This window comes from Saccopteryx leptura, chromosome 2 (genome assembly GCF_036850995.1).
Source record: "Saccopteryx leptura isolate mSacLep1 chromosome 2, mSacLep1_pri_phased_curated, whole genome shotgun sequence".
NCBI classification, from domain to species: domain Eukaryota; kingdom Metazoa; phylum Chordata; class Mammalia; order Chiroptera; family Emballonuridae; genus Saccopteryx; species Saccopteryx leptura.
This window is the reverse complement of record NC_089504.1, coordinates 266880640-266907246: the sequence shown is the minus strand read 5'-3', so window position 1 is coordinate 266907246 and position 26607 is coordinate 266880640. Positions and strand designations below refer to the sequence as shown.

General features: G+C 39.0%; 1 protein-coding gene and 1 pseudogene across 1 annotated transcript in view; both read left to right on the top strand.

The window, feature by feature from the left end:
* The window catches only part of NIBAN1 (niban apoptosis regulator 1), a 136270-nt gene that overhangs the window by 36026 nt on the left and 73637 nt on the right, over positions 1-26607 (top strand). The gene's annotated exons all lie outside the window — the stretch shown is intronic.
* Positions 22314-22663, top strand: LOC136393988 (ATP synthase subunit g, mitochondrial pseudogene; annotated as a pseudogene).

Here is a 26607-nt window from a genome sequence, read left to right as displayed (position 1 = left end):
ACTCTAGCACCTGGGGCAGAGGCCAAGGAGCCATCCCCAGCGCTGGGCCATCTTTGCTCCAATGGAGCCTCACTCCGGGAGGGGAAGACAGAGACAGAGAGGAAGGAGAGGGGGAGGGGTGGAGAAGCAGATGGGCGCTTCTCCTGTGTGCCCTGGCCGGGAATCGAACCCGGGACTTCTGCACGCCAGGCCGACGCTCTACCACTGAGCCAACCAGCGAGGGCCATCTCTACATTTCTATGAACCAATATTGGCGTTCTCCAGAATAGTTGGAAAACAACTTTCTTTGTAAATACATTATGAGCACCTATTAGAAGCCAGACATTTCATATAGTAGTTAGTGTTCAAAGTATGCATTGGAATGTTTTAAATTTTCATTGTACTAGAGAAGGTTTTGTTTTTTAATTTTTCATTTTAATATTTATTTATTTACTTATTTTGTTTTTTTCTGAAGTGAGAAGTGGGGAGGCAGAGAGACAGACTCCGCATGTGCCCAACCGGGATCCACCTGGCATGCCCACCAGGGGGCGATGCTCTGCCCATCTGGGGCGTTGCTCCACTGCAATTGGAGCCATTCTAGCGCCTGAGTCAGAGGCGGTGGAGCCATCCTCAGCATCCCAGCCAACTCTGCTCCAGTGGAGCCTTGGCTGCGGGAGGGGAAGAGAGAGACAGAGAGATAGGAGAGGGGGAGGGGTGGAGAAGCAAATAGGCGCTTCTCTTGTGTGCCCTGGCTGGAAATTGAACCCGGGACTTCCACACTCTGGGCAAATGCCCTACCACTGAGCCAGCCAGCCAGGGAAATTTTTAATTTTTATTATGTGAGAGGCAAGGAGGCAAGGAGGCAGAGAGACAGAAACCCATATGCACCCCAACCAGAATCCACCTGGCAAACCCACTAGGGGGTGATGCTCTGCCCATTTGGGGCTGCTGCTCCGTTGCTGCCATGGAGTCATCCTCAGCACCCAGGACCAAATTGCTGAAACCATTCAAGCCATGGCTGTGGGAGGGGAGGGGAGAGAGAGAAAGAGAGAGCGAGAGAGAGAGAGAGAGAGAGGGATAGAGGAGGGGCAGGGGTGGAGAAGCAGATGGTTGCTTTTCCTGTGTGCACTGACCGGGAATCAAACCTGGGACTTCTACATGCTGGGCTGGAGCTCTACCACTGAGCCAACTGGCTAGGGCTTTATTGTACTAGAAAAGATAAGATAACCACATGACTAATTAGATAAAGTGAGTGCTGATGAAAAAAATGATGGAAATAAGCCTAGGTTCTAGGTCCCTAACAGACACTTGCTATGAACGGGAATTGATGAACATGGGTTTTCTCATACGTCCCGTGGGTCTGTGGGGAATCTACTTAGTGGAGGTGTTCTGTGGATTAAGTGATGTACATGTAAATGAAAGTGCCAGACATAATTCCTGGTACATAGTAGGAGGTCAGTAAGATTCTTACATTAAAATAATAAAAGAGATGAGGATTTAAAGGCAGGAGAGATCACAGTTGAATTGTGAAAGATGTAACATCTAAGCTAGGTCAGACTGGTGGCTCCTAGGTCAGGAACCTTCCAAATTGCTTTTTAAAAATCTTTATTATTCTCTACATAGGCTGTGCATACTGTATGTTGAATGAATAGACGTTGAAGGATGGATGAGATTCTGGGGGTTGAGTTGGACTTGGAGAAGGAGCATGCCAAGCAGAGAGCACAGCATGGACATGGGAAGGTGCAGGTCATGCTGGCAGGACCGTCTAATTTGACGGGAGTGCAGGGAAATGGAAGAAGAGAAGTAAATGTATACTGGGAATATTCTGTGGTTATTGAAAGGATTTCCAGTGTTAGACTTGGTGCTTAATACGTAATTCAATCGAGATACTCTCTGATTTCTCTCCAGCCAAATATTGGGGGGAGAGATTCTTTTTGTCATGCTTTCTAGGTTATTGAGAGTTAACCACTATAATAGTCATCTGTTGTGTTTCTACTTTTTGTTGGAAGGGTCATAGGCAGTCCTTGGTAGGGCTCAAAGAATAATTTTTCTATACGCTAAAGAAAATGGAACAAGACTGGTACTGAATGGAAGGAAAGCCAGGATAGTAACTGTGTGGAAGACAGTTATAAGACCCTATTGATTATAGCACACATTCCCAATCTGGAGCTGTTAAAATGTGAAGAAACTATGCATTTTAGGAGCCGTGAAATGCACTTACTTTAAAACATGCCCAGGGACCATCTAACCACTTGCTAAAGTATTGCCTCTATCACTAAAAGCTAAATTGGTTGAGCCACATCCCTTTGTGGTTTCTTGATGTGCTCTAACATGGGTCCTAAAACCATAATGCACATTTGATGACCACAGTCACTTTACCAAAGGGATTTGCCAGGAGGGAGGCTGAAACACTGAGCACTCAAACTCCTGCACTCTGTTTTCCAAGTTCATGGTTGTACGTTTACGTGTGGAATCCTTATTGGCATATTTGTTTCCGCTCCCTTCCATCTACAAAATGCGGGCACCACTTAGGTTTACTAAGTCTTTAAAAATTAGTTTATTTGTCAGATGATTTTGTGCATTTCTTATTTGATTTACTTCTTGATGGTCCTCATTTAGTAAGGCATATCTTTTCATGCACACACAGGAAGCAAAAGTTGAAATCACTTAACTTATTCTCAAGTCAGTTTCACTTTTTTATCACATTGCACATGCTCATTACAGGCATTTCTGTACTGCAGAGTGTGCCCCACAAATTGAGATGTGGGAAACCTGCCAAAAGAAATCAAACTGTCAGTCTCTTTATCTCCCAGGCTGAAGATGGATAGATACAACTGTTTTGACAGCCTTCCTTCTGAATTGAGCAGATTTCAAACTTTTCTCTCAGTAGTCTACCTAGATTTAATCTCTCAAGACTTGTAAGTCATTGCTGATTGTTTAAAAGATGGTTAGATTTGAGTTTTACCCTAACCTTTTTCCTCCTATCACTCACTGGTAACAAAAACACTGAGTAGGAAGTTGTGAAAGAGGACAATGCAACACCCTAGAAATTGGATAGTCCTGAAAAGTCTGCGAGAGACGACATGTCAAGAAGACAGTGGTGGCTTTGGTTTTTGGCACCTAAGGTCGTTGGAGCACAAAGAGGGCAACTTCAGCTCGGAGCTGGATGTACTACTGATCCTTCGGATGTAATCTTGGGGTGAAAGGGTTCTTGATTTCTGTTTTTTATCTTACTCCTGTTACCATCTCCGGTGGGATGTTTTCAGTCTAATCTGCTAAGTGCAGTCTTATGGCTGGTTAGATGATAAAATGTGACCACAGTTAAAGCACCAAGCACATTGTTCCGTAGAAGTCTGACAAATCTTTCTAGTAGCCTTTCATAATAGTCTAACCTATTAAGTACACTCTCACATTTTTGACTAAGCTGACACAATTAACCAGCACTTGTTTTATTGTTATAGTAAAAATTTTTTTTAACTGTACATCTATTTGGTGGAGAAAAATAAGACATTTTCAGAGGGAAATTCTTATACAAGTAAGTTTTATTTCTCAAAAACTAAATCAGTGCCTTAAAAGATATATTTCTTCTTTTCTGGAGGTAAAAAAATTCTTCTAAGAAGTTGCTATTCACAAAAAATAAGTCCTATAGACCTTTCTTTCAAACTTTTAGAAAACAGACTTACTAAATCTCAATCTGTCACAAGGCAACACTATTTGTAAGCATTTTAAATATTATGACCTTAGGGTACTTGAATTGGTTTTTAAAAATTAGGCTTATGGGAGTGATAAAGATACTTCAAATCACGATGACGTGGTGGTTGTAAAATTATAAACATGTCAAAACTCATCAAATTATACTCTTAAAAGCAATAAATTTTATTTTGTGTAAATTATACTTCAATAACACTGACAAAAAATATTTTGGGGTTTAGAAAAAAACAGGCTGAGATTTCAAGGAAGGGAGTATCTATGAACAAATTATGACATCAAGGTCATAGATGGGAACAAAAATTATTACTATTTTGATCAGAAGCCAAATGGAATGAAACTATTAAGATAAATGACTTAGGGTTATTGTATTTTACCTGCTTATTATACTTCTCGGTGCATCTGAGTTTTCTCCTCAGTTCTATAACCATTTCTAGTGTGGAGGTGGAGTAGGCTAGGGTGATGGGGTAGGGGTGGGTGTGCCTCATGGACAAGTAAAAAGAAGGAAGAAGGGAATCAGCGAGGGTGCCCCGTGGAGAGAATTAGTTCTTTTAATTCTACTCCTATCTATTCACTTATTATAATTTTGTGCATAAAATAAACATTTAATAAATTGTGAAAGAATCATGTGTCAAAATTGTAATAGAGAAGCAAAAAATGAGAAAAGAAATAGTTAAGCCAAAATTGCTATTATCATACAATGACCAGCGCTTTAAAATTGGGACCACATGCTGAAAATAACTAGAACACAGAATCAGAGTTTAGCTAAACCAGTTACTCATTTTAACTGTGTAAATGTTCCTGAAAATGATGGCGGAGTTGCTGCTGTCTAAGAGATTGCTATTGATTCTGTCTACTCTTAAAAACAATTGGATTGATTTGCCATGCTTTGGCAATTAAAAATATTCCATACTTTACTTCCCGGATCCTACCACTTTCTTATACTTTATTATACATAATTAAATTAGAAATTTTTTTTTGTGTGTGTGTGTGTTTTTCTGAAGCTGGAAATGGGGAGAGACAGACAGACTCCCGCATGCGCCCGACGGGGATCCACCCGGCACGCCCACCAGGGGGCGAAGCTCTGTCCACCAGGGGGCGATGCTCTGCCCCTCAGGGCGTCGCTCGTTGCGACCAGAGCCACTCTAGCGCCTGGGGCAGAGGCCAAGGAGCCATCCCCAGCGCTCGGGCCATCTTTGCTCCAATGGAGCCTCACTGCGGGAGGGGAAGAGAGAGACAGGGAGGAAGGAGAGGGGGAGGGGTGGAGAGGCAGATGGGCGCCTCTCCTGTGTGCCCCTGCCGGAAATCGAACCCGGGATTTCTGCACGCCAGGCCGACGCTCTACCACTGAGCCAACCGGCTAGGGACAGAAAAAAATTTTTATGGAAAAAAAATTTTAGTTGCTTCAACTTTTATAGTAAAACTTCAAAGTATCAGATAAACTATCACATTTTGGCATTTTCCTTGATTTCTAAATACTAATTCAATAATATGTAATGTTTTTATTTTGGCTTGCTGAGTAGGTTTTTTAGCCCTTACCTTAGCAGGTTATTACTTTTTCTGTACTGTTTCTCTGGATAAAGCTTTTTGTGTGTGTTTTTTTTAACTCATTTTAAAATAAAACTTGTCTACAAAGCAGAGCCCTTATAACAATAGAAAGAAAAAAAAGCACCCATGGGCCTGTTCCCCAGTGATAACCACTGCGACTGGGTTAGTTTTGTTCCTTCCAGTCTTTTTCTCTGCCCAGCTGGTTCTGCATCTTTCACTCCTTTGTTCCCAGTCTCTCTGTAAACATCTGTGTTCACTCTTTTTGGCCGTCATTGCTAAGTACTATGACATGCCTTTTTCCATGTTAGTTCCTTCTCACAAATATATTTTTGATAGTAGCCTTCAATTTAAAATGTACCATATTTTACTTCCCCGATTTTAACACTTTCTTATTATACTGTATGATGCATAATTAAATCAGAAATCCATTTCTTTATGACCGAAGAAAAAAAAATTTTTTAATGTGAAGGGTAAGATTTAATTTATTTGTTTTTGAATAATATTGTCACATGCACAAGTGACTTTTTTTTTTTTTTTTTTTTTTTACAATTATTGCTGCCTTATATCCTCTCTGCATCAAAAAGCCTCCTAGGTCTACGTGTAACAGAGACATGGGCCGGCTGATGGGAGAAAATTTTTGTTTGTTTCAAATTTTATACCAAAACCTTAAAGCAGGGGTAGTCAACCTTTTTATACCTACCACCCACTTTTGTATCTCTGTTAGTAGTAAAATTTTCTAACCGCCCACCGGTTCCACAGTAATGGTGATTTATAAAGTAGGGAAGTAACTTTACTTTATAAAATTTATAAAGCAGAGTTACAGCAAGTTAAAGCATATAATAATAATTACTTACCAAGTACTTTATGTCAGATTTTCGCTAAGTTTGGCAGAATAAATCTTTATAAAATAACTTACTATAGTTAAATTTATCTTTTTATTTATACTTTGGTTGCTCCACTACTGCCCACCATGAAAGCTGGAACGCCCACTAGTGGGCAGTAGGGATCAGGTTGACTAACACTGCCTTAAAGTGTCAGATAAACCACTAAATTTTATAACAATTAAGATACTTAAAGTCAAACTACCAAATTTTAAATAATCCCAGATGTGTATATAATTTTTAAAAAGGTATTCATATGTCACATTTAAAATGTCTTCTTTAGATTTTTAAATGATTTCCATACATTTTAATGGTGAATTTAGAAGGTTTTATGTATAATACTTCTGTCTTCATGGTCTTTCTTGATTTTCTTTTTATATTTTTAAATAACTATAAAAGACTATTTGGTTGTATTATGCATCTTGGTGATAAATTAGTCGTGGACTTTGAGTTTCTTAAGATGAGACCCTTGATTTTCCATTTTTACACATCTTGTGGGTTTCCTACTCCTCAATCTCCTATTGCTGATGCAAAACCACTTCCTCTTTTAAGTTTGCCTCATTTCCTGCCGTTCATTTCCCTGGCTTTGGTTGGCAGGTCTTATTTATTTAAAACCATAACAACTAAGATATATATACACATACACACATTTTTTTTCTTTCTAGTCTAAGGTAACTGAAAGAGACAAAGCTTTTCATTTCTTTCCCTTCTAAAGGAAGCTCCCTCAATCTGGAGATGTTTTTGAGTATGTGTGGTTAAAATTTGGTTTTGGTTATTGTTTGGTATTTGTTTTGTTTACTTGTTTATCTGGAGATTATTAAAGAGCCTATGACTCATAAAAGGCATTGTGTATTCAGGTGTATTTTGCCCTCATTACCCAGGATGTTTACAGAATTTCCCCTTCCCCAGGGAGTTCATATGCACCTGATTTTTATTCCTCACCTGTTGCCGTTACCTAAATATAGACACGTCTATAGCAGCACAGAGACCCTGCCTGTCAAAGAGCAGAACGGATGACCAAGGAGTTCACGTCTTTTCTTCCTAAGGTCTCTCTTTTAAAACTATTTCCAGCATAAAAGTTGGCCTGTTTTGCTTTTCTAAAAGCAGCAAATTTCTAATATTCAGACTGTTTAAACTTGATTCTTTCCCCTTCTTGCTGAATAGGACTACATCAATCAAGAATTCTTGTGCCATATAAGCATGGCCTTAATCTAAATTTTTATGTCACAACTTTCTTTATAAATGTGTAGTTGTGAGGGTTTGCTCCCAATGGGACAGTGAACCTCAGATCAGATTTAGAGAAAAAAAAAACCATGAAATGTTTTTTCAATACTGTTCACCCTGCTTCATCAACAGGTCAGGAGAGTCCTGTTTGTACAAGATATCTAAATGCTTAAAATTACTGATTTATGTATTTTTTAATTTTTATTTTTTTGCTATTTGTCTCATACTAAATCACTACATAGCTAAACATTGCTTTAGAACAAATCTTTTTGACAAATTATTATTATTATTGTTTTGTTTTGTATTTTTCTGAAGTGAGAAGCAGGGAGGTAGAGAGATAGACTCTCACATGTGCTGGACCGGAACCCACCCAAGCATGACCACCAGGGGGTGATGCTCTGCCCTTCTGGGCTGTTGCTCTGTTGCAACCGGAGCCATTCTAGCGCCTGAGGCAGAGGCCATGGAGCCATCCTCAGCACCTGGGCCAACTTTGCTCCATTGGAGCCTTGGTTGCGGGAGGGGAAGAGAGAGATAAGGGAAAAAGAAGAGGGGGAAGGGTGGAGAAGCAGATGGGTTCTTCTCCTGTGTGCCCTGGCCAGGAATTGAACCCAGGACATCCACACATTGAACCAATGCTCTACTACCTAGCCAACTGGCCAGGGCCAAATTATTATTTTTTGAAGGCTTTCTGGTCGTCTAATGACAGGAAAATAAACTTATATAAACTCTCTGTATATAAAACAGACCCGTTTTGAAATAGAGTTTTCTAAAAAATTACAAAGGGACTTGAAAGTTTAAATAGAAGGAAAGAGAGAGGAAGTGTATGAATGTGCATGAGAAAAAAGGAGAGAATGTTGTAGACAAGGAGTGGTGTTTTCATGCATACCCAGTTCATTCATTCATATATTTATTCAATAAAAATATTTTTGTTCTATTATTATTAACATACAGTATTTATATTTTGTTACATTGAATGGAACAAACAACTTTCAACCTTATTTCAGAAGTTAAATATTTCACTTCTTTTTTAAAAAAACCTCTCAAATAAAACTTTGGCCAAGTTGTATATCATTTATTTGGCTTTCTTAACATAACACAATTATTGAAAGGGCATAAAGAAGGATTAATGAATTATTTTACATTTATTTGCATAGCTAAATTATCTTCCATCTGCTGTAGTCATAAAATAAAAGTCAAATCTGCCAGTTAGCCAAACATTATAATATGCATGTTTTAATTAAATAAAGTGAAATTTAAAATGTAAACTCAGGTGAAGTTCCCAGCCCAAGCTTCTTTGAGCTTTACTATTTATCATTTATTCTCCTTGTTGCAGCTTTCTCCTTCCCCGTCATGCCCATCTTTTTATTCTCCAATTCTCATATCTCTACTACAAAGCAGACCCAGTGGTATTTGTGCTATTCCAGATGATTTTTCTTTTTTTTTGGGGGGGGGGGGAGGAAGGGAGAGAGATGAGAAGCATCAACGCATAGTTGCGTCACTTTAGTTGTTCATTGACTGCTTCTCATAAGTGCTTGACTGGGGAGGCTCAAGCCGAGCCAGTGACCTCTTGCTCAAGCCAGAGACCTTGGGCTCAAGCCAGCAATCTTAGGATCATGTCGATGATCCCACGCTCAAGCTGGTGACCCTGTGTTCAAGCTGGATGAGCCTGCGCTCAAACTGGTGAGCCTGCGCTCAAGCCAGTGACCTTGGGGTTTCGGACCTGGATCCTCAGTGTCCCAGGTAGGTGCTCTATCCACTGCGCCACCACCAGTCAGGCAGATCAGTTTCCTTGATGAGAAGAGCCCACAAAAGCCATAATAGACACATTTTTTTTTAGCTTACAATGTTTCTGCAAGTAACAACCTTTCTTTTAATGTTTTATGTCTTTTATTTGGAAAGCTTCGAGTACTCTGCAAGAATCTTATTATATTCTCTTAAGGAAAGTATCTGAGCAGATGGTTTGTGCATCCACTGAATGGGGATGTTCATGGATTTCTGGAACAATACTGAAATTTGAGATTCCCTCTGGTGGTTATATAATCTGTTTCTTGAAACGGCAACAAATGCAGGAATGGACTAGAACGCAAGCCATTTGTCAAAAAGCCATTTTTTAAATCCTATTGAGATCTCTCTTTTCTCTAGTTCACAAATTTAACAAGTTTGACATGAACAAAGCCTTCACTATGCAAAAGAAATTTTTTTCAACCTTCCCCTCTCCTTTCTCTTGTACTTGTGTTTTTCTAATTACCTTGATGGTATAGTTCAATGTTAGTAGTTTTCTGTTGCCTCCCAGATATCCAAGTTCCTTCACCACATTTCCGGTCTGATATACTCCAGCCAGAAGACTTGAGATCATCTGGCCCTCAAGCTTCCCATCGTCAGCGTCATACCTTGTATTGTTCTACCTCTTCTCATTATGACAGAACAAAGGAAAATAGGTCAAGTCCCCTCGGCCTTCTGAACACTCTGACACCCCAAAGTTTCAAAACTAGACTATCTTACTTCCACCTTTGAATTGGGTACTTTTGTCTACCCTCTTAAATTCAGTGGCTAAGAGCTATGACTTAAAATGATCAAAGATAAAAAAGCAGAAGAAAATAAACATTTACTTATGCATACAACACACATAAATATGGGAGCGATGAGAGTCTCAAAAGAGTGGTTAGAATTTAGGATTTATGTACCATTGTAACCAAGAGTAATAAATTTGTGGAGAAATGACAAGACCAAGGAAAAGGGATTTGGACTTCTAAGGGCAGTAAATTGTGGGAAGGTAAATATATGGGGGAAACTAATGGAAGTTAAGGGTTATTTTAGTAAGATTTGTTTATTCAGACCCACTGGGGTGCCAGCTTTGTGTCTCCAGCCATAATAGTTGTTTTCTTCCTCTTGGTATGGGAGAGGGGAAGGGTAACACATTCACAAAGGGAAATGTATACCCTGCTTTGAGGCAGTGGGGTGGGGGCAGGCGGGCGAAGTGTTCTTTCTGCATTAGCTGCTTTTTAGTTGCCTTCAGCTTTATGTGAAAGTGACCTATTTTGGGGTTGAATTTCATGACCCCCTTCTGTCCTTTAGATACTAATGAGCACATAGGTCAGGACAATAAACTGACTCCCACAGAGCCCATGCCTGTTTTCTCTGTAGTATGTACTGTGCTAGGAACCTTGCTAACACTTACCAATAGCAGTATCTATTCTTCATTACAATGTTATTCAATACCTTAAATATCAAAAGAATCAACTGGAACAACGTATTGGAAATACAGGATTGCTAGTCTCGCTTGGTACATTCTGATTCAGTGGGGTCTGATATAGGGAATGGAATTTATGTTTTTTAATCAGGCAACCTAGGAGAATCTTGACCAGTAAGGTGAAAGAAAACACCAAGTCAGGGATTTTTATATTCATTTTAAGATAAAGGCATGAAAGTTTTCTAGAGCTGCGCTACTTACCTTGGTTGGCCAATGGCCTCACGTGGCTATTAAAGTTAACAGAAACTGGCTAAAATCTTAACTTCCATTAAATTTCTCAGTCACACTAACCACATTTCAGTAGCCATACTACACAGAACAAGTGTAGAAGGTTTTCATCATGACAGAAATGTCTATTAAACAACACTGTGCTAGAGGTAAAGTCATGCGGTTAATAAGTGGTGAGACCAATGTAACGGGCATTTGGACTTACACCTCTCTGAAATAGACTTCTATTGGTTCAGCAGAGGATGGATCTGTCCAAAGGGAAAGGCTTGAGAAATTTTTCTGTGCTGAGACTGAACCAGCCTTCTTCAGATCTATCTGAAACCACAGGTTTCCCCCTCTGGGGTGTTAGTTTTGAAACCAAATGGGTCTTTTGAGAGTGCTTGGTTTAAACCTCTAATGGTGCCGTCTTTGGGATAATGCAGACAGACGACAGCCACTAATCTGACTGTACAGTCAAACTGGCATCCATGGGAGCAGTCCACCTCTGCCCTACATTCAGTCAACAACAGGAAGTTCACCTGATCCCAGAGACAATCTACTTTTGAAATGCCTTTCTTTTGCAACGTAGTATAGCAGTTTCTCTTCTCCTATCTGGACAGTCCTTCATGTTCTCCAATTTATGTCAGTGGTTGGGATTTTGGAATGCCTTTTCTTTCTTTAGAGACAATGTTGTAACTGTTGGTTGGTTTCTAGGCTGGCCTACAAAACAATCTGCAAGGTATGTGAAAGAAATGGTGACTTAAATTAAAATATAGATGTCTAAGGACAGTATTAGTTATACTTAATTGCCATCTACAACTCTTCTTTTTTGACACTATACAATGAACATTCCAAATCTATACTGGGGAATAATTTTTCCCATTACCTATTAACTCAGTAGTTTTCATGGAGGGCAGAGTTCAGGTAGGTGGAATGATATGTCTTGGTTCTTAGTAACTTTATCTGCATTGAATAGGCATCTCTCATTAGCAAAAATACAAGAGTTTGAGAATAGGCTGCTGGTGAGTCTGTGGGTGAATGACAATCTCTATAATGCTAGTGGCAGTGCAAAATGGTCTAACTACTATGGAGCACAATTTGTTCATTTTAATCAGAATAACAAATGCATTACTCTTTGACTTAGTATTTCCATTTCTGCAAGTTTATCTTACATATATACTTACACAGGTTCAAATAAGATGATTCTTTACAGCATTGCTTATAATAGATAAAGGAAACTGTCCAATTATCCACCGAAAGGCGACTGGTTAAACCAATGGTTTCAAATTTCACTCCTCATCAGAGTCACTCGGACTTCTTGCTGAGCACGAATTGCTGAGCTCCTCTCCCAGAATTTCTGATCCAGAAGGTCTGCAGCTGGCCCAAGGATTTGTATTTATTTCTAAAAAGCTTCTAAGTGATGCTGATGAGGCTGCTCTACGGCCCACACTTTGGGAACCATCAGATTAAATAACTAATTCATGCAAATCATGAAACACCATGTAGGTGTTAAAAAAAAGAAAGAATGAGGACACTTTCTGTGCATTGATGTTGAAAAATCTTCAGGATATGCTGTTAAGTGAAAAAGCAAGGTTCAGAGCAGTGTATGAATATGTTAACCTTTATGTAATACATAGGTGAAAATAATATATGTATATATGTAATAAAACACTGGAAAGATATACTATAAGAAACTAATAAAGTGGACTGCTTTTAAGAGATGGGTAGAAATGGAATGGCCAGGGTTGGGGTGGAAAGAATATGTCTCAAAATATATCTTTCTATATTACTTTTATTCTTGAACTATTTGAATATATTACCTATTTAATAAAATAAACACAATTAAAAATAAATTGAAAGACAAATCATTTAAGGCCAATGATTCTTATTAGGGACTAAAGTGGCTACTTCACAATTTTTTAATGGCACTTTTATAAATACTTACTAGTAATTATTGAGGGCTTAGAATGTACCAGACATTCTGCCTGCCAAATGTTTTTATATGAAAGATTCATTTGACCCTCAGAAGTCTGTTGTTTCAGAGATGGGCAGGATTTGAAAAAGTTCAATTTCTGTTTCTGCTTGAACTATAAACGTTTCTTCTCTGCTTTAATGCTCTCATCTGTAGAATCAGGTAATAACATAAAGGGCTTAGATGCTAGCTATTATTATCATTATCATTAGTTCTAGTTTCCTTTAAACATCACTTGAATAGCTCAGTACTCGAGCATCAGCCTCAGATGGGGTTGCTGTGTGGATCCTGGTCAGGGCGCATGCGGGAGTCTGCCTCACTATCTCCCCTCCTCTCACCTAAAAATAAATAAATAAATAAAAATTTAAAAAATGAATGAATATCACTTCAGTTTTTTCTACACACTGACCACCCTGCTGCCATATATTCTACACACAACTGGGCAGAGAGCAGCAGTCCCTTCTACAGGAGACACTGGACTCAAAGATCTCATTTTTTGGAGGCTGTCCAGCTGTACAACAATAGCAGGTCCATACAATGTCTAAGGGAGGTGCAAAGCTCACAGCTGATAATCTCACTGACTTCTATCCCGCAAAACCTAAACATTCTTAAAGAGTCCAATAAAATATCCTTCCTTGATCAAGCCAGAAACCATGTTTTTTAATGCTTTTAATGCTTCTAGTCTCCCATGTCACAGAATACAATAACCCGGATGCCTATCTGATTTCTCCTTTCTCGGCTATATGCTCCTTGACCTCATAGACTCTTATTTAAACACAAAAGGATCTAATTATTTGTTGGATTGGATTGGAAAGGCAATTACATGTGTAAAATCCAATTACTCTTTAGCCTGCTTTGGCATGAATACCACAAGCATTGCATAATCTGGCCACCTCTTTTTTATAAGTCTTACTGCCTTTCAGATTTTGTTTCCATGTAGGAAAATTGGGGGGAAACACTGTATATTATAGTATTTCTATCATACCTATGTATTTCTATGGGAACTTATGTTAACCCAAAATATTTTCTGGGTCTCTTAATTTGAAAAAGAATTCACTGTAGTGGCTACAAAAAATTGTTTTAAAATGAAGACTTTTGAAGAAATGGGCAGGGATTCAAAATGAAACCATACTAATTGAATGAACTCTTAATGAAACACAGATCTTTTTAAATTTAATAGTGAACTAATTATAATTGGGGACAAAAACGGCAGACAAAACCAATTTACTCTATTCATATATTTTTCAGATCTGTTGAACAGGAACATAGAAACATTTTCTAAACTGAAATAACCCATTTGAGGCATCTGCGACCATACCACCCTGAACGTGCCCGATCTCGTCTGAAATAACCCATCTGATTTTAAAATCCCCACATAGAATTAAAATGTGGCTTTATATTTGGGATTTAATGTAATCTAGAGTGTGAATTGTATATGAAGCATGAATGAGAATATTCATACTTTGTTGCAGAAGACAGGATTGAGTACATAGAACATCCAAGATAATTTAAAGGTAAAATTAATTTAGAGAGTTTTTAAATGTTCCCGCATGTAGGACAAACATATAAAAGTTGAGAGGTGTGATAACCAATTAGAAAATGTAGAAGAAGAAAGGTTCCATTCATATGCACAAGAAAAATCCATATGAAATTGGGATATCAGAATAAATATAATGAAGAAGTACAAAATCTTTAAGAATAAGAATGACAGAATGTATTGAAGAACACAAAGGAAGATTGAATGAATGAAAAGATCATGCTAACAAAGGGAACAAGATCATGGGAACAAGACCTCTCTCTGTAACTGTTCAGAATATTGACAGCAAAAGTCTCCTAACCACACAGGGGCAAAGTGGAGACTAAAATCTAGTCTGTGCTGCACTCTCCATTCATGGGGCTGCTCCTGTCCCGAGGAAGGGTAACTTCTCCTAGTTTGCACACAAGTGCTGCATGGGCTAGCAGGAACTTTAATTAGGAAGATTATATCATAAAGCTATCATGTAGTCTCGTAGCAATCACCAATCCGTTGTTATTCCAATCAAAATCCCAACATTGTTTTTCCATAGAACTTCATATAATTCACCTTCGGTTTAAGTGGAAGAGCTTTGGCTGAAGAATATATAAGAAAATTTGAAGAATCAAGTAGGAAGATTTTACTTTCCCAATACCCAAAATTATTGTAGCACTGTAATAATGAACACGGCATGGTGCTAATGGTACATGGCTAGACAGTAGACCAATGGGACATACTAGAGAGCTCAAAAAACAACCCATTCGTATATGGAAACTTGACATATATCAGAAGTGGCTCCACATTTTGGGAGAAATGTGGACTGCTCAATAAATAGCTCCAGAATAATAAGTTAACTGTGTGCAAAAGTATTTTTTTCCTGAATTACACTCTACACAAACATTAATTCCAGGTTGTAAAAAGCCTTAATGCTAAATCACCTTTTGATAAAAATGTAGACCATCCTTATGGAGAAAATAGTAAGAAATTCCTAAGCCAGACACGAGAAACACAAACCAGAGAGAATAATAGGATAGTTAAATCTGACTCCACTAAACTTTAAAACTCTTGTTCAACTGTATAATCAAAGGGAAAAGATAGTCACAGACTGGGAAAAAGAACTGCAGTGTCTATATTTCAGAAGGGCCCATATCTGAAATTGATGAACAATGCCTACCCCTCAATAAAAAGAAGACATGTGGGGAGAGGATATGAATTCGCAGAATAAGAAACATGAATGGCAGATAAATATATAAAAAGATGCTCAACTCTCTAGCAATCTGATAAAAGTAAATGAAGTCACTTTGTTGTTTTTTTTACCCATGAAAATAGACACAAATGTGTAAGTAGGACAATACCCAAAGTTTCTAAGAATGTGGGAAAAGGAAACTCTCATACTCTACTGTTGGCATGTGAATGTCACAGTTACTTTGGAGAGAAATTTGGCAATATCAAGTGCAGGTGAAGATACCCACTCTTGCCCCAGTATTCGAAGCACATACTCTAGAAAAAGTCTCCCATTTATGTACCAAATATGTTCACATCAGCATTGAGTATAAGAGCAAAAAGAGAAGAAACATGTGGGAAGTCATCGACAAGGAGATAAATTATAGTACATGTTAGAAGTATAGAAAGTAGTGTAAATGAATAAACTAGAATTAAATATCCCATATATGAGATATATGATATCTATTCATCAAACTGTAATATGGCTAAAAAAAAGCAAGCTATAAAATGACAGGTAGAATCAAGTCTAAAAATATGTTATTAATTATGTATGAACACTTATGCATATTGTAAGGGTCTAAAGTGATGAACAGGATTAAATATCACTTTGTGCATAGTGGTGGTGCCTAGTGTTGTAAGGCAGGTGTGCGTGGGGGTGTGTGTGGCTACAAATGTAGCTGCAGTGTTTTGTTTAAAAATCTTTTGAGGCAAATATGGCATAATGTTAAGATTTTATTTAGCTGAATAGTGGAAAGGATGTCATTCCCTTTATTGTTCTGTATGTTTGAAATAGTTCATAATTAAAGAAAATACAGACATATGTAAAACCATTGTTATTAGTGGTCTTTAATTGAACAGATCTCATCTTTTGATTCATATCAAGTAAGATACAGAGAAGAAACCAGAGAAACTCTGCTAAAAACGTTTCAAATATACTGCTCACAAAAATTAGGGGTTATCTCAAAATGAATATGAAGCGATAAAATATCCCCTAATTTTTGTGAGCAGTGTGTCATGTTGGCGACTGGGCTCGTCCATACTGGGACCTTTTAACCTTAATTTGGTGCAAAACAGATTCTTAATCAGTAGATAAGAAAATCTACTTAATGCATTTCCCAGGGAGTCTTATATTAGCCAGCAAAGACTGCAGCTTTAATTGAGACCGTGATGCCACTTAATTGGAACACATGAATGAGATTAAGGGGTACACGGAGAAGGTCAGCTCGTTTCCCTGGTACCCAGAGCTTCGCTGGGTCTCTGCCTTCTTGCTGGCAACTTCTGCCAATTGGAATGAACCTGAGCCAAATGCTTTTACCATCCTTGTCAGTCGCTTAATGGAATGTTTTAAACACAGAGTCCTTGTATTTGAGAGTGTGTTCTGAAACACACTGGCAGGGTGATTCTGCTGATAAATTGAGAACTCATTATACTGAAGCACTAGACATTTGCATCGCTTTTAACTTGTTGATCCAATAGTTTAATATTCATTAAATAAGGTCATATTTGTGTTGGGACTCAATAATGTCTGTCAATCGATTATATCTGCATATGAAAGGAAGTGCTTGGATTTTTCTATTTAAAAAAATCAATGCAGTATTAGTAGAGAGGAAAACTGTTAATTGTTTTATTATTTTCATAAATGTTCCATTACTAGCTAGTTTTGTGACCAGGGACCAAGTGATTCCTTGATCTGAAAATGGGAGCAGGATGGAAATAAGCATTATAATCCCATTCAGCTCTGGGAGTCTATAATATAATCTTTGGTCTTTTCATCAATGTATGGAAGTCAGAATATAATGACATTGGCGTGGCTGTATTGCCATCCGGATGAACTCAAGCTGTTTCCTTGGGGGTATTGTGGAAGGTATTCTCAGTTACTTACAGTTCTCCCTTGGTGCCTGTAATGACTAGTTTAAAGTAAGTGGGGGTTGGACTCCTAACAGAGCTAATCTTATGAGGTTCCAGCACACTTACTAAGTGCCATGTGAATTCACTTTATAGAAGAGCAATTTCCACAGGGAAAAAGGGTAATTTTAAAGAACATGGTACTACCTTAGTAATTAGTGCTATTGGTGGTTTTGGTCTCTCTGTTTTTAGAACATAACATAACTTTTGTATAATTTTTCACTAATGTACATTCCTCAAGAATTTTTCAATTTGACGATTAACTGATCCACTGACTGGTGATCTTTCAGCTGTCAAAAAGCAACACTTGACTGTGAGGATCTGTGTTTTGGACTGTGCTGGGTCAGACTTTCTTATTGGAGACATTCGTGTTGTTGTCAAGAAAACTGTATTCGAAGGCACAGTGCCTGACCAAATCAAGTGGACAGGAGTCAGAATCATTGTGACCGTTCGTACCTTTTTTTTTTTTTTTTTTGTATTTTTCTGAAGCTAGAAATGGAGAGACAGTCAGACAGACTCCCGCATGTGCCCGACCGGGATCCACCCGGCACGCCCACCAGGGGGCGACGCTCTGCCCACCAGGGGGCGATGCTCTGCCCCTCCGGGGCGTCGCTCTGCCGCGACCAGAGCCACTCCAGCGCCTGAGGCAGAGGCCAAGGAGCCATCCCCAGCGCCCGGGTCATCTTTGCTCCAATGGAGCCTCGGCTGCGGGAGGGGAAGAGAGAGACAGAGAGGAAGGAGAGGGGGAGGGGTGGAGAAGCAGATGGGCGCTTCTCCTGTGTGCCTGGCTGGGAATCGAACCTGGGACTTCTGCACGCCAGGCCGACGCTCTACCACTGAGCCAACAGGCCAGGGCCCGTTCGTACATTCTTGTGAGGACAAATTAGAGCCTGTTGAGATCATTTTCACTAATGAGTACCTTATCTGCCTTGTAAATAGTTCCAAAAACTCAGCCGGCCTGCAGAAATGTGGAATAGTTTATGAACTTCTTCCTGGACTACCCCTCTCCCAAGCCTAGCAACGCCACCTTTCATTTCTCTGGCCACGTCCACTTTTTCTTACTGTTACCATATCCCCAGACTAACACAACACAGGCGTATCTGGGCCCAAACACAGTTCTCTAGAAATGTTTCCTTTTTTTTTTTTTTTTTTACAGTAATGGCATATATTCATGAAAGAGAAGTAGAAACTCTAATAGAAAGCATTCCAGACAAATATATGATACTTATGTGTGGAAAGAAAAGAAAGTGGAGAGTGGGATGAAGAGAAAGAAAGGTTATAGTTAGGGAAATAAAAGAGAAAACTGGAGGAGACACCAGAACCTATTGGTTTGGAAGGAGATGCTCTTAATTAAATTCCTAGGCTTGTTGCCTGGTTTCTTTTAAGTCCGGCCTGGTTTCTTTAAAATGCCTGTTGTGTTCATCTGCATGGTTGTGATCTCAAAGCAAAGAATATTTTCAGGATTTTGGAATAATCTCAGAGCCTCTGACAAACATGTGCAGAAAGAATTGAATAACTATAAATAGACTCAAAAAGAGCAAAGGGAATCTCATTATTTCAGTTTCTGAATTTTGGTTATCTGCTTTCTTCAAAACCCAAAAAGGTTGTCTACTAGGCAAAAATGTGATTATTGCTCCTGAATTCATCATTCATGTGATGCTTTTGGAAAATATAATGATCTCAGATTGATTTAATTTTCTTTTTTCACATTCTTTTCTCTCATTTCTCAAAAAAAAAAAAAGCCAATCTTTATACGTCCTTGTGGGACGTTAGACAGCTTAGAGAAGGGGCAAAATAAACACGATTTATTCTCATCAGCTGTGTCCTAAAAAAAATTGGACACACACTGTGAAGTAATGGCAAAATAATCTCAAAACTTTCCAAGTACTTTTTCCAAATGAAATGGAAGAAAGTTTAAAGCTAGCTTCCATCTAATTATGGCTAAAGAAAGATGCATGCATAAAAAATACGGGCATATATATTTTTCCAACAATACCGTTGGTTTCTCCCCCTAAAAACCAAGAGACCAGACGTAAGGTCTTCTAGTTCTAGAAAGCTGTTCTCTGGAATAGCCGACCACAGTGAAGTTTTTATTTTTTCATAGAATAAGATGAAGGGAACTGTAACTTATAAAATAGTAGTGTATTTTTCCTTTTAAAATATCTCCTCCCATTTTTTTTACTTATATTATTAACCTGTGAAGGTATTGTTCTAAATACGTAGTGAGGGAGAGCAACCTTAATTTATTTCAGTGCCTGAGATCATTTATAGAAAAGTGTTTTAACTTCTGCCTCACCCACCGGAGCTGATGTTAGCGTCTCTAAGTACATGTGGATTCATTGAATGGCCTTAAGGGATTAAGCTTTGTGGCCAAGTTAAAGCTGCTGGCCTGCTTTGAGAACAGGGATTGGGAAAAACTGAACGTCTCCAGTTCGAGGTCAGGTGTACAGTACTGCAAGCCTCACTCAGAGTTTTGGATCTCCATGAGCGTGAGTTTTGGAAACCAGGAAACAGCTCAACTGTTTGTTCCTAAACGTGTCTGCTTTCTATCCAGATGCTTTCTGAATCTGGAGAGGGTCCTGGAATGACTTTTATATATTTAATAGGAGCTTTGGGAACGTAAGTGTTTGCGTGTTTCCCTTCTGCGGATTAGTATCTGAAGTAAATCGCAGATAACACAAGTTGGTTTATATGTCACCTATTTTTAGCTCAAAAAATAAGTAGAATGCAGGACTTGCTAACATCAAGGTGGCCTAGGAAGAACTTTTGACTCTGCCTACTAGATTCTGTTCAAAAAGCAGCCACTTGAACACCAATAATAAATGCGCTTAAAAAAATAATAAAACACATTATTTAGTTCAATTATGAAGAATTCAATTTATCCCCATTCTCTCAGGCATTTACTAGAAGAAAAGGAGAGTCCTTGGGCCTGATTCTGTGTAATTAGATTTTTTCACCTTTGAGTTGTGAACTGGGGTTTCCGTGTCTCCACCCCAAGGTGCAAAGTGATGCGCCGGAATCCTGAGACTAAAGCTGATGTTATAGTTCACCGGGACTTGTCAACTTCGGCGATCCGGGAAACTCCAAGGAAAATAAACAGTGGTGGACCGTGGACTCTGTTTTAGAAATATTAAACATAATTTTAGAGACACTTCTCTGTTCCTCCAAATTAATCTTCTTCTGAAACCTCAACAGATTTTAAGAAACAGTTCCGAAGGCCGTAAAACTATAACATCGGAAAAAATGTTAATTTATTTTGGGAATGTCATAGAAAAAAAAAATACAGCCCCAAAGTGAAATGTTATAGAAATAAAACCAGATACAAATATAGTAACCTCAACTATTTAAAAATAATTGTAAAAATTATTAGAAGGAAATATACCAAAAATAGTGTTCAGGTTTTTATTTCTTTCTGTGCTTATGAGCTGCTTTTCTAAAAGTGATTGAAACAGGAAAGAATCTGCATTTCAGAGAAGATTTTATAAAATATCATATAGTTGAATTGACGCTGGGAATAATGGGGCACCTAGAAACCCACCCCTATAAACAGTGTTTTTCAAGGAGGAAAAGTAATGATAACGACTAGATTTGAGTTGAACTACTACAGAGCTGGAACGTGAACAAAGAACCTCCTAAAATGAGAAAATATACAAATCTTTTAGGTGCTTCAGACTCCGTGTAAGTTTTACCTAGTCCCTGATATAATTCCCGTGTTTTACAGACTGGTCAAGAAAAACAAAGAAAGGCTTTTGTTTGTAAATAATTTCCCACATATCATTAAATGGACAAAACTCATCTGAAAAACTTAAAAGGAATGAGTCAGTAAGAGTCTGACTTTTTTTCCCCAAAAACAAATCAGTTGAGCTTCAGGAGTGTCTGTTTGTAAAAATAAGTATTCAAGCTGAGAACAGGGCCTTTCTCCTGTCTTGGGGTGTTGATGTGGGTTCCACGATTATGATGCATTGTACTTTACTTCACTCTTAAATAATTACACAGTCATTCTTTTGTTCATCCACCAAATATTTGCTGAGTACATAGGTACTGTGTGCCCTCGGAGGAGAGATAAGCTGTATTTAAACAGTTGGAGCAAAAGCGGTACGCAGTTTCGGAGCATGCAATAGAGGGTGAGACTCTTTTCAGTTGGGGAGAGGCAGAAAAGCTTTTTCTTGGGTTGGGATTGCCATCTGGGCTTGAAGGGTCTAAAGGTGGCTGGCAGGGCATTTAGGTGGCGATGGATGGTGAAGGCCTGGGCACGTGCAGGGGACAGGGAGGTATAGTGTGAGGAGGAGGGGTGAGAAATGAGGGCAGTGTGGGCCAGGTCACCGGGCCTTAGGCGCTAGGCTAGGTGGTTACTACTCTGGGAGTCGCCATGAGGAACTGTTGAAGGTTTTTATGAAGGTAGTGATGTTGTCTTGAAATGAGGTGTCAAATGAAACGTATCAGAAAAAGACCCAGAGAATTGTGCCTCTGTGATTTGAGGTGGACCTTGTATGGTTTTCAAAGGAGTTCTGCGGGAGCACGAATGGCAAGACTTGGTTCAGAAGGACAGTTCCCCTCTCTTACCTCTGGGCCTTGATCACCCGCACCTGCTTTCTCTTGAGCGAGACCATGTGGGCAGCTTGGATTCAGCCTCTCCTGCTCTGCTCCATTGCCCTGGACCCACTCGGTCCACTTCCCAGAACCTGCCTACGCCACACTGAGCAGGATCTGCGTAACAGCAAGGGCACTCCCCTTCCTACTCTGGTTTTGACTTCCTTTGGTTCCTCTTTTAGAGCAGAAAGGTAGTAAGTTTTTGGATCTGTTGTGATGCTGACATAGGGCAGATGGAGAGACTTTTTACATTGTTGTTAAAAAAGATGATAAAGATTTGGTTAAACATGTAGGGAGATAGGGTCAAAGGGGATGGATTCAAGAAATACTGTGCAGAACTTCCATCCTAGAACCGTGGCCCAGTTTGTCCATGACCTCACGGAGAAAGCCCCCGTGCTGGTAAAGGCTGCCGTGACTTACTCCAGACCTTGACTGGCCACATCCTGGCACTATGCCAAGGTTGAACGGATTCCTCCACCCCCTGCTGAGACCCTACAGCTATTCAACGCTTGAAAAAAAATAGCCAATAGAGCTCAAGCTGGCAGCTTCAAACAGCTCTTGAGGAAGCCCTGCTGAACGGTTTGGTGGCCACTGAGGTGTGGATGTGGTTTTATGTCGGCGAGATCATAGGCAAGCGTGGCATCGTTGGCTATCATGTGTGAAGACCAACCTTTAACATCTGGTTCGTTTTGGTTTATTATTTGAATATTCTTGGACCATGAGTGATCAGAATGCTATTTGGATAAAAAAAAAAAAAAGATATGTCAAAATCAACATTTTTTTGTATCAAACACTGCATTAGAAAGGTCACAATTTCTCTTGATAATAGGTTGGGTTGTCTTTTGCCTTAATAACATTAATACCGCCTTAAATGCTTGTCTTTGCTTCACCTAAAAATGGGAAGCACATATGTGGATATACCAACCTGATGCACTTCATTTCCAGAAAAGGCTGGAAAAGGCCCTGAGGAAACTAGAACTTGCTACAATAGAGGAAATAGTAATACCATATTCTAGAGCTAAATCATGTCAAGTAAAGAATAAAACTTGGATGGTTTCTCTTTGCTAAAATCAGAGAAAGACCTTTTTGACCATACCTGTGTCTGTGTATGTTGAAATACTTGGTCGTATTCTAAATAGGTATTTTTATAACATTAATGCCAAGACAGTGAGTGAGAGCCACGACTTACATTTTTAATCTAATTTTGGTATCTGTATTCTTATTAATCTATCTGGTTTCATGATTTCAGAACCTACTTTTGCTGAAACAAAATGCCCTATGAATATTTAAACAGGGTTATAACTTAGTATCATCCATGGATCTAAAAAGTATATTATATCCTGAAATAAATAGAAGTAATTGGTTATCAGTCTAAAAAAAAAAAGAAATATTGTACAAATAGTTGTGACAAGATCTGATGACTGAATATGGGCACGAGGAAGAAGGAATCAAATGACTGTGCTGAGTTTTTTAACCTTTGTGAATTCAAATGGTTTTGAAAGAGCCAGAAGACATTTTTCTTACTTTTACAAAGCTGAACTGAAGCTAAGTGTTGTGGTCAGAGCTGTCGAAGAGGAGGTTTTTTTTTTAGCTTTAGTGATGGTTACCCTGAAGGGTGTTATGAGCAGCCTGGGGAAGTAAGTTGTACCCACACAATGCCCAGCACAGGCTGCAATGACTGAGGATTAGAAATATGTACCAAAAATGCTGGGGTAATCCAGTGTGGAAGAAGCCCTTCCATTGCTTCTAGTCTTTACATTAGTGAGTAACTGCCTTTTAGTGAAAGGCCATGGCGCTGTGTTGTACAAACAATTTAAGAAAGGGAAGGTGATACTCAGTTGGGGAGTGGGGTGGGCAACGAAGACAATTCAATACCTAAAAATCCTGAAAACTGAAAACAAGCTGTTTTCAGCTGACATTGTATGTGGTGCCTGTGTGCTGACTCATTTTATTTGAATGTTTTCACAGTGGATTATTAAATGATAGTCATAATAGTCAAATTTTATTGAGCAACTAAAGTGTCAGACACTACTCTAGAATCTCTTTTACCTGCAGAATCCACATCATTGAATCCAGACAAAATCTTGTGAAAATGAATGTCTTATTATCCCTATTTTATAAGCAAGGAAATTGAGGCTCAGAAGGAGAGGCTCAATGTAACACAGCTACTGACTCATGCTTTCGCTTTGGCTTATTAATGCCAATGTTTTATTTAGTTGGTTTCAATTCAGGGATGCATTGAGGGCCTCTGAGGTGCCAATACATGTTTCTGAAACATCTGTGAAAATGTAGGTGATGTTTGTTTTGTGCATGGAATGAGTGGGACCACTATTCTGTATTCAGCTAGGCGGGATGGCCCCAGTTAGAGAGTTATAGTAGATGACCTGCTTTTGGCTTCTCCTCGATATCTTTGTTCAACTAAAGGACATTCCCTTGGTGGTTGGCTTGGGAGCCCATCATTGCCATTGCCATCAGTTTAATTACTATGGATTGTTGAACACCTTCCACACGCCAACTATAGTGCTGAGCACTTTACTGCATTATTTCATGTCATTACAATAACACTATGAGATTGTTCCTCTTGTCTTCATTTTATACAAGAGGAAGCTACATGAGTTGCCACTGCTGGTAAGTAGCAGAGGTGGTACTGAAACCCACATCTGTCTGACTCTGGAGACCATCACCCTAACCACAGTGGCATTCTGCCCCCACACCAGGCTTTTCCCAAAGTATCAAGATCCCTCCATTGGACTTTCTTGTATTTGGGTTTAGATAGGCTGAACTACTCTAGGTCATTTGGGGTATTGCTTTAGGATCTCTTTCCCCTGGAACTTGTGATGTTGTTAGCTGTTTTACTTACCTTTGGGAGCTGTCATTAGGTTAATTACCCAAGCAAGCTCTCATCCCCTTTTTATGTGTTGCCCCGTTGATGATGCCTGATGGTACCATATGCAGTATGCAAATCACAGACGCATTTTTCTCGCACACTGGGAGGGAGTGGTGGCACCCAGCACCTCAGCAGAAGCTGGGCATCCTCGAGGGAGGCTTGGAGATGTGGCAGGAAATCAGCTTTCGCTCATCATAAAGCGACATCCACCTCCTTTCATTTAAATCCATGTTCTTGCAGTTGTGCCAAAATTAGCATTAGAAACTAACAGGCAGCTCTTCAGCTAGACAAAATAGTGGTTACTTGGATCCAAAGTGGTTACGTATTGATTGTTCAGATGTTTTGATGAGCGAATTCTCAATGATGTCTTACTCCTATGTAGAAAATTTATAGACAACAGTATTGAATTTCATGTTTTATGCACTATATAAAAGCTAATGAAAATTATAACCAATTAGATAGTTATAAAGCCTGCGTGTATTAAAGTGTTATGCAAATATTGATTAACAGTAATACCATAAATTCACAGAGCAAGCAAAAGCATGCCTGGTTCAGATTATAGGAGCTTTCATTTGCATTTCCATAGAACCTATTATTAGTGAGTCTCAAAGCGCCTAACAAGTAGTAATTATTGAAGCCCATAAATAAGCTTCAAAATGTCATTTTATTGAGGGAATAAGCAAGAAGTCCCCTTTACCTCAGACATATCACGAGACCCAAACTCCTGAGCTAAAACAGACTTCTCCATGTAAAGAGAATATTCATGCACTATGGCTGTTTGGGGCTGTGATTCTATACGTTAGAAGTCGACAGCCGTGGACGCGAGGTTCTTGTATTGAGTATCTCAATGTGTGTGGTTAGAACTCTTAATGATTTTTAAAATTCTACAGGAGTAATAGTTCTAAACAAATCTTGCCAGTATGTTGCATTTTAATACTTCTTTGTAGACTGTAATATCAAATTTGAAAGCAAAAGTTCATGTGAAAGTATTTAAAACTATTTTGGAGCATTATATCAGGTTTCTTTTTCCTCAATAATTATTCCGAGGACTAACAGTTAATGGAACCTATAGTTATTTCTATACCCAGTAGCAAGTCTTTGAAAAGTTATGAAGATTTCTAATCTGCTTTAGAATACTCCTTTACACTTTCTCCATTATTTCTCCACTCTTTTCCTTCCTTTGCAGCTACCCTGTTCTTTAAAGCTAAGCACAGGTTGAAAAGACTCAACAATATTCCCAGTGCCTGACTCTCCCTGTTCCTCTATCTCAAGTCCTTAAGCTGCCCCCATGTGGTTGATTCTCAGCTTAATTTCCTTCTGGTGCCGAGAGGCCATATTGTAGTCGTAGGTCGCTCTTGTGAGGCATCTGTACTTCCAAGGTAATACTTCAGTGTTACATAAATCCCAAGAAAAGTGTGGGCTAGTGGATACCTTCCTTTAAGCTTGGAGACACTGGAACCCAGAGAGAATGAGTGACTTGACTGGTTTCTGTCTTAGTAGAATTGGGACTAGAACTCAGGTCTCTAGACTCATAGCACTTTTCTCTCTACCTCATCGTAATTTTATGATGCGTTGAGTCACACACAAATAATTTAAACCAGAAACACAGGACCAGAGCAAGAAGAAATAGTTTGTTGGTGTTGCATCCAGGGTTGGTGGTCAGCCAGACAAGAGGACAGATGGAATGAGGAGTGTGCAGAGCTGAAGTGGTGGGTGCTG